General features: G+C 44.5%; 1 protein-coding gene and 1 long non-coding RNA gene across 8 annotated transcripts in view; one reads left to right on the top strand and one right to left on the bottom strand.

Moving 5' to 3' along the window:
* Positions 1-724: 724 nt before the first annotated feature.
* Positions 725-12312, bottom strand: LOC146545422 (uncharacterized). Its single transcript, XR_014885957.1, has 2 exons — positions 12028-12312; positions 725-11950 (listed from the first exon to the last, which is right to left on the bottom strand). It is a non-coding gene; the product is annotated as an uncharacterized LOC146545422 (long non-coding RNA).
* ARHGEF5 (Rho guanine nucleotide exchange factor 5) overlaps positions 11093-12751 on the top strand; it is a 37242-nt gene continuing 35583 nt past the window's right edge. For 3 of the 7 annotated variants that reach the window (XM_085234167.1, XM_031555502.2, XM_010716935.4), the window contains exon 1: positions 11110-11620. The gene's annotated coding sequence lies outside the window, so the exon portion shown is untranslated. Of the gene's footprint in view, positions 11621-12751 lie in introns of all 7 variants that reach the window. The other 4 variants (XM_085234191.1, XM_085234196.1, XM_085234201.1 and 1 more) reach the window with 3 other exon arrangements.

The following is a 12751-nucleotide window of genomic DNA, read 5'->3' as shown; positions in this document are numbered from 1 at the left end:
AAACAATAATTAGCATGCATTAAACACACACACAAAATATATATACATACATGGAATTACTGATTGCACTTCCCCAACATCAAATTCCCTTGTGGTACACATTGAACATCCCCATTTTTCTGCATCACCCACCAAGTGGACCCAGGTCCCTGAGTAAATACAGTTCCATGGAGAGTTTTGCCCTTTCCAGAAGCTGGAAGGACCTGAGTCGCTTTTCCTGACATGCTCTTTACGCATAATATAGTGTTTCAGAGGGTAGCATGGAGTACTGCACATGTTTGAAACCCCCCAGTGTTTGCCTCCACCATGATAAGTACATAACACTTACCTTAATGAGTTCATGGCAAGGTGATATAGTCAACCTGCTACGCCTCTCCATATTTATACTTTTGCCATGGCTGCCACAGCCCTTCCCCCAAAGAGCTTTCATGCTTTCATCCTCTTGGCTTGTTCAATTGCTGCACAAGTTTCACAGTCATGAATAGCCTGTGCAATAGCATCTAAAGTTAAGTCTAATCTTTGTTCTCTAGCCCACTTATACGCTACATCTCTTCCTTGATGGCCTGAGGTCTCATGGGCCCAGCAAGCTAGAAATGATTCACACTTGTACTGCCTGTCCAAGTCTATCTGAGCCACCTCAATTTTGGCAGCTTGATCTATGTGATGGTTATTCTGTTGCTTTTCAGCAGCCTCCCTCTTGGGTACATGAGCATCTACCTGGCGCACCTTTATGACCGTATTCTTTATTTGAGCAGCAATGTCTTTCCACACTTCAGCAGCCTAAATAGGTTTACTCCTCTATTGCCAGCTGTTCTGTTCCCACTGCTGTAACCGCCTCCATAAGGCACTTGCCACCATCCATGAGTCACAGTATAAAGTTATTAGTATTAAAGCATTGGCCACCTCACCCGTTCAGCAACATCTAAGGCCAGCTGGACAGCCTTTACCTCTGTGAACTGACCTGATTCTCCTTTTCCTTCAGTGGCCTCTGCAACTTGTCATGTCGGGCTCCACACAGCAAATTTCCATGTGTGATGCTTCCCCACAATATGACACGATCCACCTGTGAACAGGGCGAATTTCTCATTTTCTGGTAGTTCACTGTATGGTGGGGCCTCTTTAGCATGCAATACCTCTTCTCTTGGTGATGTTTCAAACTTTTTGCCTTCAGTCCAGTCCATGATCACCTCTAAGATTCCTGGACAGCTGAGGTTCCCCATCCAAGCTCATTGTGTAATCATCACAATCCACTTACTCCAAGTGACATCAGTAGCATGATGGGTGGAGGGAACCTTTCCCTTGAACATCCAGTTCCGCATTGGCAGTCGAGGTGCTAGAAGGAGCTGCACTTCAGTATCGACTACTTCAGAAGCAGCCATACGCAGCTAATATCTCCTTTTCAGATGGAGTGTAGCACTCTTCTGTCCCCCTCTATGCTCAACTCCAAAATCCCGGTGGTCAGCCTCGGCTACCTCCTGAGGCTCTTTGCTACAGACTCGAAGTGGGATCTTTCTCACCAGAAGCAGTGTGGAGGATGTTCCTTACAACCTGCCCCGTCCGTAGTGGACCCAGGGCCATGGCATGGGCTATCTCTTGTTTAATTCGCTCAAAAGCCTGCTGCTGCTCAGGACCCCATGAAAAATTATTCTTCTTCTGCATCACCTGATGAAGGGGGCTTACAATGAGGCTATAGTTTGGAACATGCATTCTCCAAAAGCCCACTACATCCAGAAAAGATTATCTCTCTCTTGCTAGTGGGTGGAGAGATAGCTGTAATTTTGTCAATCACATCTGCAGGGATGTGATGATGCCCATCTTCCCACTTTATAAGTAGGAACTGAATTTTCTGGGCAGGTCCTTTCACTCTGCTTTGCTTAATAGCAAAACCAGCTTGCAGAAGAATTTGGATTACTCACTTTCCTTTCATGAAAACTTCTGCTGTATTGCCCCACACAACAATATCATCAATGTGTTACATGTGCTCAGGAGCACCGCCCTGTTCTAATTTTCTCTTACTACCTCCCACCCAGCGACCTTCAGTGTCCTGCAGAGAAGCACAGGCCCTCTCTGGGTTCTCTGAGGCACTCCTATCCCCTATGAAATTTCATAGCAAGATTACACAGTCATCTCTCTGCTATCTGAGATTATGGTAGCATAGGAGACCTCAAGTACTGGAAAAAAGCAAACAAACAGATCATATGGTTCTTTTGAGCCACACTGTAGAGCAGAATATTCTCAACATATAGGGTGTACTGAGGCATGCAGACCTTCCCAATACATCCAAGTGTATTAAGTCCATTACTGTATTTCGATTCCAATACCAAAAGAGACAGAGAGGTGCAAGGGAGGTGTTCTTGAGCTGCTACATCAGTAAGTAATGTTAAGCATCTAACTGGGAGCTGAATACAGTCTGGCTTCTCACCATCAAATGTTCCCACAATCAGTAACTCCAATAAACTTGGCTAGCCCACTAGCTACTGCTAGTGGTACATTTGATTAGGGCAATATCCTCCCTGGGCAGCTTGCTGGCAGTCCCTTGCCAATAATAGATGTTCCTCTCTCCATCCCATGCAGGGAAATGCAAACTACCATAACATTACCAAACCTGTGCTAGGTGCTTATTGGCATGTATATGGAAACTTGAGTCGTGGCCTGAACTGCTGATTGATCACCTGGAGAAAGAACCAGGTCAGCCCTGGGAGCACAGGTGAAAGCAATTCACCTGTGTTGGAAATATCTCTGATAAAGCAGATTTTATTTGCATTGCAATGGCGGGCATCCCACAAGCAGGAGTACACCAAGAAAGCAGCGTTACATCTTTTATCCCCTACTGCCCGACGCTGATCTCTTTCTGCCTGGTTCCTCACTGGCTGAGTACTGCCGGCTCACACTCTTCCACAGCGCTTCACTAATCATACAGATACCAAGTAAGCACAAATCTTTACTGCTCAGACACAAATAATTGATTAATTGCCTTCTAACCATTGCTTTCTTGACAAACGTTTGGTCCTAACTTTCGGATGTCTGTTTTACAACATGACCATAGCCTCTTAATTGTTTAATTACCCCCCTTGACACTTGTGTCCCTTTACACTGGGTCTTTGTTCTGGTCATTTATCTGTCCTTGCATAGAGATAAGCTTGAAAGGAGGATAGAGGGGATTATCTTGGAGCCTGCACATGGCATCCTCACATTCCCACAGAGCGGGACAGCTCTGCTTTGTGTAAAGGCCCTGACTCCTTGAAAAGTCTGTTAAATATATTTCACTCTTGCCGGTCGAATGAACAACTTTACAGTATGTTTCCTAGTTCAGAACACTATACCCACATTGTTTAGAACATTTAAAATTTATTGCAGCTTTGTGAGAAAGTATTTGTTAGGTAATCCGGTAACTATGTTTCTAAAATATGCTACTAATATGTATATGCTATTCTTACATTCCACATCAGCTAATTCTAAGGATATGTTACAGCTTAATTCTTTAGATCAATTGCCCTTTTCAATGATCAATGCAGAAACAACACTTTTCACTTTTCATACCTGTGTGCCTGGCTCCACCTCTCCTAGACACCCCATTTAAGGGCTAACTGCCACCATTCCTGGTGGAATTTTTCCCTGCGAACCTGGAATCTTCTGATTTAGGTAAGCAATCTTTTTCCCTTCCAGCACCTTTCTATCGTGCTGAACCTCTCATCATATTGAACTGCCCAATTGCTACAGCCTGGGTCATAATGATCTGGGTGATTTGATGTGTCTCACTAGTGCTCTGAGATCCATGCTGCTGGGAAGCCCAAGAATATAATGTTGATTGTAAACGGTAGTAGATGAAAGAAGAGAACCTATTTCTACTTCTGTCTTTGATCCCTAAACTCATCTAAGAACCAGTTCATGACTTTCACTCTCACAAATGTTCTTCATGTGGTGTTTATCTGTTTAGGGGAGGAATAAAATCTAATGATTTTTTTTTTTCCTCTGTTATAGCTGGTGATGAGGTTTTCCCTCAGTGAAAATATGGAGAGGCATCATCTAAGAACTCACACAAAAATGAATAGGTTTTTACCTTTACATTCACCAACAGAGAGCCCAAATGGGACAGAAACCATTCAGAAGTTGTGCTTGTGGCATGGGTTTGGATGGGCATTGTGACCTGACTCAGTATCAGCTGGTTCAAGCTGGAGAAAAGCCTTATCACTGTGTGGGAAGAGTTGGAGCCACTTCAGCAAGAAATTAGCAGCTGAACAGAGCAATGTTTATAGCAACTCCTGCAGGGCATTCTTCACTCTTGCATTAGAGACGGGATAAAGGAAAGAATAATCCAAGCAGGTCTGAGAAATCCTGTAGGGAACTTGAGGCACAGCCACAGACACTACAGACAACAATGTGATATTGCTCCAGTGCATGGAGTAACAATGCCCTATTTTTATTTCTGAGAATCACTAATGACGGAGGAGGAGATATGACTCATACAGTGAAATGAAGTTATAAAAAACAGCAGGGTGTATGGAGACAGTAGGGCAGCAAAAGTGGGGCATCAGCCACATTAAGATCTTTGGAGAGTTAAAAGAAAGTATCTGGGTGCTGGGCTGGGTGTCTAGCTTGAGCATCTGGAGCAGATGCCCAAAACAGAAAGGCAATTTTACCCTTCTTCAGTTATGAGGAAGCATAGTGTTACATATTCTAAAACTGTTATAATCATTATTTGCCCTTTACTAGGCCTTGTAAGCTGTAGCTTCTAATCACTTAAGATCCAAAACCTTACACAGTTGGTTGCCTTCATCTTCTGTCCCTTGATCCCTAGATTGTCCCTTCTAGTCCCTAGATGAAATATCTAGACCTCCTATTCACCAACTTAAAATCATGACAAGCTAACATTTTAAACATTTTATCTTCATTTCTTTCTCTCTGTGATGGTCTGGGGACTGTAATTCATCCATCCTACGCAATGTGATAATTTCAGGAGAGATTCTCACTGAGAGAAATGCATGACGAGCACAGGACAGAGATGTGGTTCCTGCCTCAATCAGTTTACAACATAAGCCTCTAATGTAATGTACCATGTTTTTGTTTTCTTAAGGTAGAAAAAGCACTCTTCTATAAGGTCATTCTGCTTTTATATTTTACTTGCACTATTATTCTTGTGCTTCTATCAATTAGATGCAAAGAAAAATAAAAATATCACTGTATGAATCATAAAAAGGCTCTTTTTATGAGTTAAGGACAAAAGTTTGCTTCATGAGAACTGTGGTTTTGCTTATATGAAACAATCCCTCCTAAGTCTGCCCTTCCAACAACAGCATCATGGCTTACACACCACTGTTATGGATGGTAGCATGTTGTACAATGGAAGGTCACATGTGAGAGCTCTGCTCTGGGAAAGGATTCATTTTTGCATGACTGGGTTATGGGAGTGAGAGGCATTAAGAATCCTCTGCTGGTATACAGTGTTGGACTACAGAAAGAAGAAATAATACAGAGGAGTTAGTATACTGTTTCTATATCACAGGAATACCTTTGGTAGTTCTACTGCTGGATCTGCAATGGCCCAGGACAATGTATTTACCTACAGGGACTAAAGGACTTCCCACCTTTCCATTAAGACTAATTGTCAAAACACTGGTCCTTCGGAGATTTGGTAATACTATGGAGCTGCACATCTTACTCCCTACAAGGGACTGACTGTCAGCTGAAGTTTGAATTGGATATCTATGGCCTGTGCCAGGAATAGATCCTACAGGAGATGATGTGTGACTGAGCTTGCTTCTACCCATTGTTCATGGTAATTTTAAGGACAACAGGCCACTCTTGTGGTGGTGATTTCAGGAACATGTGATCACTTTTCTACTACTAAATGTGGGGCCTATTAAAAGATTAATATACGTATATATATTTTTTTAATTAAGGCCTTTCACAGTATGAACAGCATAGCTGTATTTTGGTCTTGTGCCACCATGGGTCAGAAAAGAATCTGTATTTTTAAGGACTAAAAAGGTCACTAATATTAAGGATCAAAACTGGATAAGAGGTGGGCTAGAGCAATTCCTGCTGAAGTCTGCAATCAGCACTGTGCTCTCAAGGTAGGTCCTACCAAGTTGTGTTACGCTGGCCAATACTGCACAGGTTCTTAGGATAAGAATAACATATACTTTGGCCTGATTTGCTAGGGAAGGGGTGGAAGAGGCAAAGCCCAAAGGAGAATTGTTTCTCTTCTTGTTGTGAAGAACAGCAGTAGGATTTGCTTCCTGTCCCCAGCAACCCCTGTTAAGGACAGCTTCTTTAGGCTAAAGCTGATTCCCTATCCACAGACAGAGCAAGCAGCTAGTTGCAGCCCCCCACACCTTGTTGTTTGTGAGAGGTAGATTGAGTTTTTGCATTAGAAAACTTCTAGCACTAAGGTATAGGCCTTTACTAAACTTAGAAAAAACTGGCTGCAGGGGTTGTTGTTCACAATGAGATGTTGAGGCAGAGCCTAATATAAGCTAGAGTGAGTCTGCCAGGTATTCTGTTTTTCAGAACATTCTGACCAGGTGGGTAAACACTGATACTACCTATGGTGGATAGGCAGGATAGCAAAAGCCTAGTATACACTGTCCTCCTGTCCCCCTTGAAAAAAGGGGAACTGCTGGTGACCCTAGTATACGTTGTCCTTCTGTCCTCTTGATGAATGGGGAACAATCTGTGGGCCTAGCATATGTCCTCCTGTCCCCTTTGAAAATGAAAAATGATAGGTGAGTGATAAACCTTATATGGAAACATACCTTAGCAACTGTGTCTAGTACGCTGTGTGCCTGAGATGCTCAGCCAATGAGTAACAGGAGAGATATACTTAGTAGGAAGGGTATAAAATAGTATAGATTTCACTAATTAAGCGCACAATTTCTTCCTCGCCACAAGGTGGCGTGCGCCCGCTATTGCAATAACGAATAAACTTCGTCACTTAACAAAGATCTGTGTCTGATCGGAAATTGATTTTGAGTATTTCTCACACTGTTGGCATGAGGCAACATGACTGTTGTACGCCAGAATGAACAAGCAGCTCTTGCCCTTTTCTGAGGCTAGAATCTCAGAGGTTTTGTTTTTAAAAAGCTGAAATATAAGAAAATAGTAGGTGTTGGCACTGTTATAGAAAGCCTTAACAATAATCCAGTGTATCTGCAGGGGTCATGCAGGACAAATTTCTAAAGCCACTTCACCAACATACAGGAACATGTGTAGAAGTATATCTGTATTAATGTTACTTCTCCTGGCTGCAGGGAGGAGGTAACACCTTCCCAATACAGGACAGCATGTTGTTATACATAGAAGCTGAGAGAGCACCTCAAGGATACCTCTCATGCAACGACAATGGGGAGGACTCAAAAAGACTTCTTGCTTATTAAAGTCCATATTTTATTAATCTTGAATAAAAAGACATTTAATTGAATTAGAATAAGCTTTAAGCTATTGCTTTCTGTCTTGTAAAACAATATATAAGAAAATAAAAGTTTGGGTTTCATTTTGCTCATTTCTGCGGGGAGTCAGTGAACAAAACCCCCTGGGAATCTGTCCTCAAGGACAAGAGAGTGGAGCAGAGCTGGCAGATCTTTAAGAAAGCTTTCCTTAGAGCACAAGAGCTCTTTATCCCTAGGCATAGGAAATCAGAAAAGGAATGCAAGACTGACATGGCTAAACTGAAACCTGCTAGTCAAACTGAAGATCAAAAAGAAAATGCACAGGCAGTGGAAGCAGGGACAAGTAACCTGGAAGAAGTACAGGGATGCTGTTAGGCTGTGCAGAGAGAGAGTCAGGAAGGCCAAAGTCCAGCTGGAACTAGACTTGGCAATGGGTGCAACGAAGAATAAGAAAGGCTTCTACAGGTACATCAGCTAGAAAGGAAAGTCAAAGAGGGCATATCCTCACTAGTAAGCAATACAGGCAAGCTAGTAACAATAAACAAGGAAAAGGGTGAAGCATTCAGGTTCAGAACTGCCTGTGGAACCTGAACAAGAATAAGTCCATGGGTCACAATAAGACGTATCCCAGAGTTCTTGAGGGAATGTGCTGACATAGCCACTCTTGTTATTTGAAAAGTCATGGAGGTCAGGTGAAATCCATGGTGACTAGAAAAAGGCAACATCACATCCATTTTTAAGAAGGGAAGAAAGGATGACTCAGGGAACTACCAACTAGTTAGCCTCACCTCTGTGCCAGGGAAGACCACAGAGCAGATCCTCCTGGAAGCTATGTGTATGGGAACTTTTGAATCACAGCCTGAACCTCTGATAGATCACCTGAGGCAAGCACTGACTCAGCCAAGGGAGAATGGGTGAAGGCAATTCACCTGTGTGACTGGAAAGGGTGGAGACTGGCTCCACCTCTCCTAGACCCCATTTAAGAGCTGACTGCCACTGAGGAAGGATCTCTTTCTGGAGACTGCTCCCTTCAGAGTTTTTTTGTGAGGCTAGGACATGGGTGAGTATTTTCATTTATTTTTTATTATCCCTTTTTACTGTGATAATCCTTCTAGTTATACAACCTGTAAAATACCAGCCTAACTACACTGCTCTGCTAATGGTGTATTTGTTGATTGTACACTATGCTAAGGCACATGGAAGAGAGGGAGGTGATATAGGATAACAAACATAATTTCACTAAGGGCAGATCCTGCCTGACTAACCTAATGGCCATTTATTATGGTGTCGCTCTGTCAGTGGACAATGGAAAAGCCACTGATATCATCTGTCTGGACTTCAGTAAGGCCTTTGACGTGGTCCCATATCATTTTCTCCAAATTTGAAAGATATGGATTTGACGAATGGACCTTTTGATGGATGAGTAACTGGTTGCAAGATCGCGCTCAAAGAGTGGTGGTCAATGGCTTGATGTTCAGATGAAGGTTGGTGTCTCTCAGGGATCTGTACAGGAATAGGTGCTGTTTAATGTCTTCATCAATGACATTAACAGTGGGATTGAGTGCTTCCTCAGTAAGATTGCGGACGATGTCAAATTGTGTAATGAGGTCAACATGCCTGAGGGATGAGATGTCATCCAGAAAGATCCAGACAGCCTTGAGCAGTGGGTCCAGGTGAACCTCATGAGGTAATCCCCACTATCAATACAAGCTGGGGTATAAACCAATAGAGCACAGCCCCGCTGAAAAGGACTTGGAGGCACTGGGGGATGGTAGGCTGGACTTGAGCCAGCAATGTGCCCTAGCAGCCTGGTTAAAGCCGAACATATTCTGGATTGCATCAAAAGAAGTGTGGTCAGCAAGTCAAGGGAGGTGATCCTGCCCTTCTCCTCTGTGCTAGTGAGACTTCATTTGGAGAACTGTATCCTGATGTGGAGTCCTCAGTACAGGAGAAATATTGACCTGCTGGAGTGCATCCAGAGGAGACCCACAAAAACCATTCAAGGGATGGAACACCTCCCCTACAAGGACAGGATGAAAGAACTGGGGCTGTTCAGCATGGAGAAGAGAACTCTCTGGGGAGACTTCAGAGCAGCCTTTCAATACCTGAATGGGGCTATAAGGAAGAAGGGTCTACTGTAATATATGACAAGGGAAATTGTCCCTAACTAAAAAGAAGGAAGATTTTGATTGGATGTAAGAAAGAAGCTTTTGAAAACAAGGTGAGGCACTGGAACAGGTTGCCCAGAGGTGTGGATGCCCAGTCCTTGAAGATATTTGAGGTCAGGCCAGACCATACTTTAAGTAACCTAATCTATCTGTCTAGATGTCCCTGTTCATTGCAGGGAAATGTGACTAGGTGATCTAAAAGGGTCCCTTTTGACTCTAACAATTCTATAATTCTATATGAAATCAAAGGTAGGAGATATGTTGTTGGTTCTTTCTTCTTTCCCTATTTTTTTTTTTTTACCTGCTGCTATGAACAGGCTTGCATGTCTGCTCAGCTGACAATATTTGCATTCTCAGCAAAGTAACCGATGGTCCATTTTGCCTGCTTTTGCTTCTAGTGGCTGGCCATTCCTTGCTTCAATGCAAGAAAAGTCAGAATAGGTCAAGGAAGCCACAAATTGCACATGTAAATCAAAAACCCTTCTGATGCCCTGGTATGAACAGTGACATCCATCTGGATTGCATTGCAAAAGCTGCAGCTGTGACTGCACCTGAAAAAATCACGGGGCCCCAGTCCATTTGCATAAAGCCAGAACCATGTTTGTGCCTTTTAAAGCAGGCAGTAGCTTATAAGTAGCTTATAACAAAGTGAACTATTGGGCAATGACAGGGCTAAATGGATGCATGCAAACAAAAATACACTTTTGCCTCCTTATGTAGCTGACATGCAGAGAGACTCTAGCTGAGCTTGGAGACTCCAGCTGAGCCCTTTCTCTTGTATTTCTAACAGTAGACTGTCTCTGGCAGAGAGTCTGAAGTCTTGTCATTTTTCTCTAAAGTTTCTCATAAGTACCTATAAGAAAGTAGTGTGTAGCAAGTAAGCCATTTAGGACAATGGCCCTGTTTGTACATCAGTCAAGACCACTGCCATTATTTTGGAAGAAATGTCTGCAACACAGTAAACAAGCCACTGGTTCTTAATATATCTTCTTAGGATATGCATGCTCTCTGACAATATAGGTTACTGTCTCAGGACTACTGTTATAAATACGTATCATTTCAGTAATCTGGTTTTATAACAAGTTTTACATAGGAAAACATATCTAGCCTTATTTCACTGGGAACTGACACACTGTCCCCTTCCGGTGCACATTTGAACATGACAACCACAGCAACCATAGAAAGCTTTTATGCAGCTAGGTTTCCTAGGGATATTTATCTGTGTACCTAGAAGGACAGGATGCCTGAGAATGGTTGCTGTGGATTCAGACTTTTGGTAGAAATTAGTTTTTCTACTCAAATTCTGCTCAATTTCAGCTTCAGTAAGCTGTTTAATTCACTTACCCCTATTTGACAATCGAGGACATAATATTAGGATCTCTGAGATCTACTGCACGGGCTGAGCTGTGTTCTATGCTGGGAGGGCAACTCTTCTAGCACCTGGTGCTTTCCCTTAAAATCCTGGCTATTCGTTGCGGGGGGAGGAAACACGGAAGAAGGGTTCACGCATGCAAAAATAACGACCTTAAGCAGCCGGAAGAGAGACTTGGGTAATGAAGGTTGTAAAAACAAATAAATGTAATAGTTCATCTTTCTAGAACCACAGACGACAAGGGGCAGGTATACTGGCTCTGCTGTCGCCTTCAAGATTGAAAAAAAAAAAAAAAAACTAAACCCAAAAAAACAGCGTTAAGTGCGTTTTCCACAGCGAGTTACGCAGAGGAACATTCCTCGTCGTGCTCCGGCCCACTGCACAGCCAGCTCCAATACCGAGATGACTCCACTGTGAGAGCTCACCAGGAAAAGGACGAAGACAACTCTCCTCGCGCCCACCCCCGCACGCACCAGCGGGGGTGCGAGCCCCGCTGTCAGTCCCGCACGCCAATCAGGCGGCCTGCCTGCCTTCCTGTAGGTGTGCCCAGCTCACCTGGGAGCCGCGGTGCTGATGACATACCTGCAGCCCTGGGGGAACCACAGAGATCTCAGTCTGTTGTCGCTCAGGGGAGGGGGGCCCCAGCCTGAGCGGTGCTAGGAGCAGCATTGGCCCAGGCCTGGCCGCCGCAGGTAAGGGCACTGTGATAGTGGCGTTGCTGTTTGCCTGGAGATGCGAGGGCCTGGCGCCCGATCCCGCACAGGCCGGGCTGGAGGGGTGCTCTTCCCGGGGCCGGTGCAGTAGGGAGAGGGCGGCCTGCCGTTTCAGGATTCGACGGAGAGGAGGCGTAGGAAGGATCTCGGGGGAAGGAACTCGGCCTCATCCCGCGGTGGGATGACGGGCCTGCTTCCCTCTGGGGACGCGGGTTTCGGCCCGATGCGCGTAGGTGTGGATGAATGTGTGGGGAATCGCCGTTCGGGGAAGCCCCGCGGAGCCAGGTGTGGGGACGTCCGCTCTGGTGCCTACAGGGAGAAGGAGAAATGAGCTTATACCCTCGGGGGGCCCTTCGCAGCCTTTTCTTGATGCTCCTGCCCCTCACAGGTAGAAACAGAAATGTGGGCCCGGCCCCGGGCCCGGCAGCCGGAGCGCTTTTCTGCACTGCTGCTGTGCCTCCCACATGAGAGTCAGGTCTTGCGCTGGTCACTGGACTGTGGACTTCAGAAACCCTGACGTCTCAGGGCTGCATTTGAACTCTGGACACCTTGCTTTTCCTCTCTGCTTTGCTCATTTGTGTCTTGTGACTTTTATGGCCTGTCATGGAGGAACGGAAGATGAGACACGCGCTTGCTGCACATTTCCCTTCTCACCACTTGGAGCTTACCCCAGAGCTGTGGTTACACCCTTCGTGCCCCAGGCAACTTGCCTAGCCTTTCAAGCTCCTGCAGCTCTTCCCTGGCCCGCCCAGTACTCTTGTTATCCTTATGCTTTGTGCATTAACTTATTTTCAGAAGTTGGATGGATCAAATCTGGCAGACAATACAGGGCAGGGGAGCACCTTTGCCAAGGGATTACAGGGTATGGATGCTGTTGCCTTGTCCTTCCCCCTCACTTGCTCACCAAACCACATCCATAACATGCTACTGAAGTTTTGTGACAGCATTTCACTGATGTTTTAGAATTTCTTGGAATCTAAAAGGCTTATTGGAGGTAACTTATATAAGGACAAAGTCCTCTTTAAAAGATCGCATGGGAGGGAGGTGGCTTGTTTTGGAATGATAACGTATGAATGACCTGGATTTCTGAAGTGCAACTGAACTGGGTGA

This window comes from Meleagris gallopavo, chromosome 1 (assembly GCF_905368555.1).
Source record: "Meleagris gallopavo chromosome 1, MGAL_WU_HG_1.1, whole genome shotgun sequence".
Classification (NCBI taxonomy): Eukaryota; Metazoa; Chordata; class Aves; order Galliformes; family Phasianidae; genus Meleagris; species Meleagris gallopavo.
The sequence above is the reverse complement of the archived record's forward strand: the minus strand, read 5'-3'. Positions and strand labels throughout refer to the sequence as shown.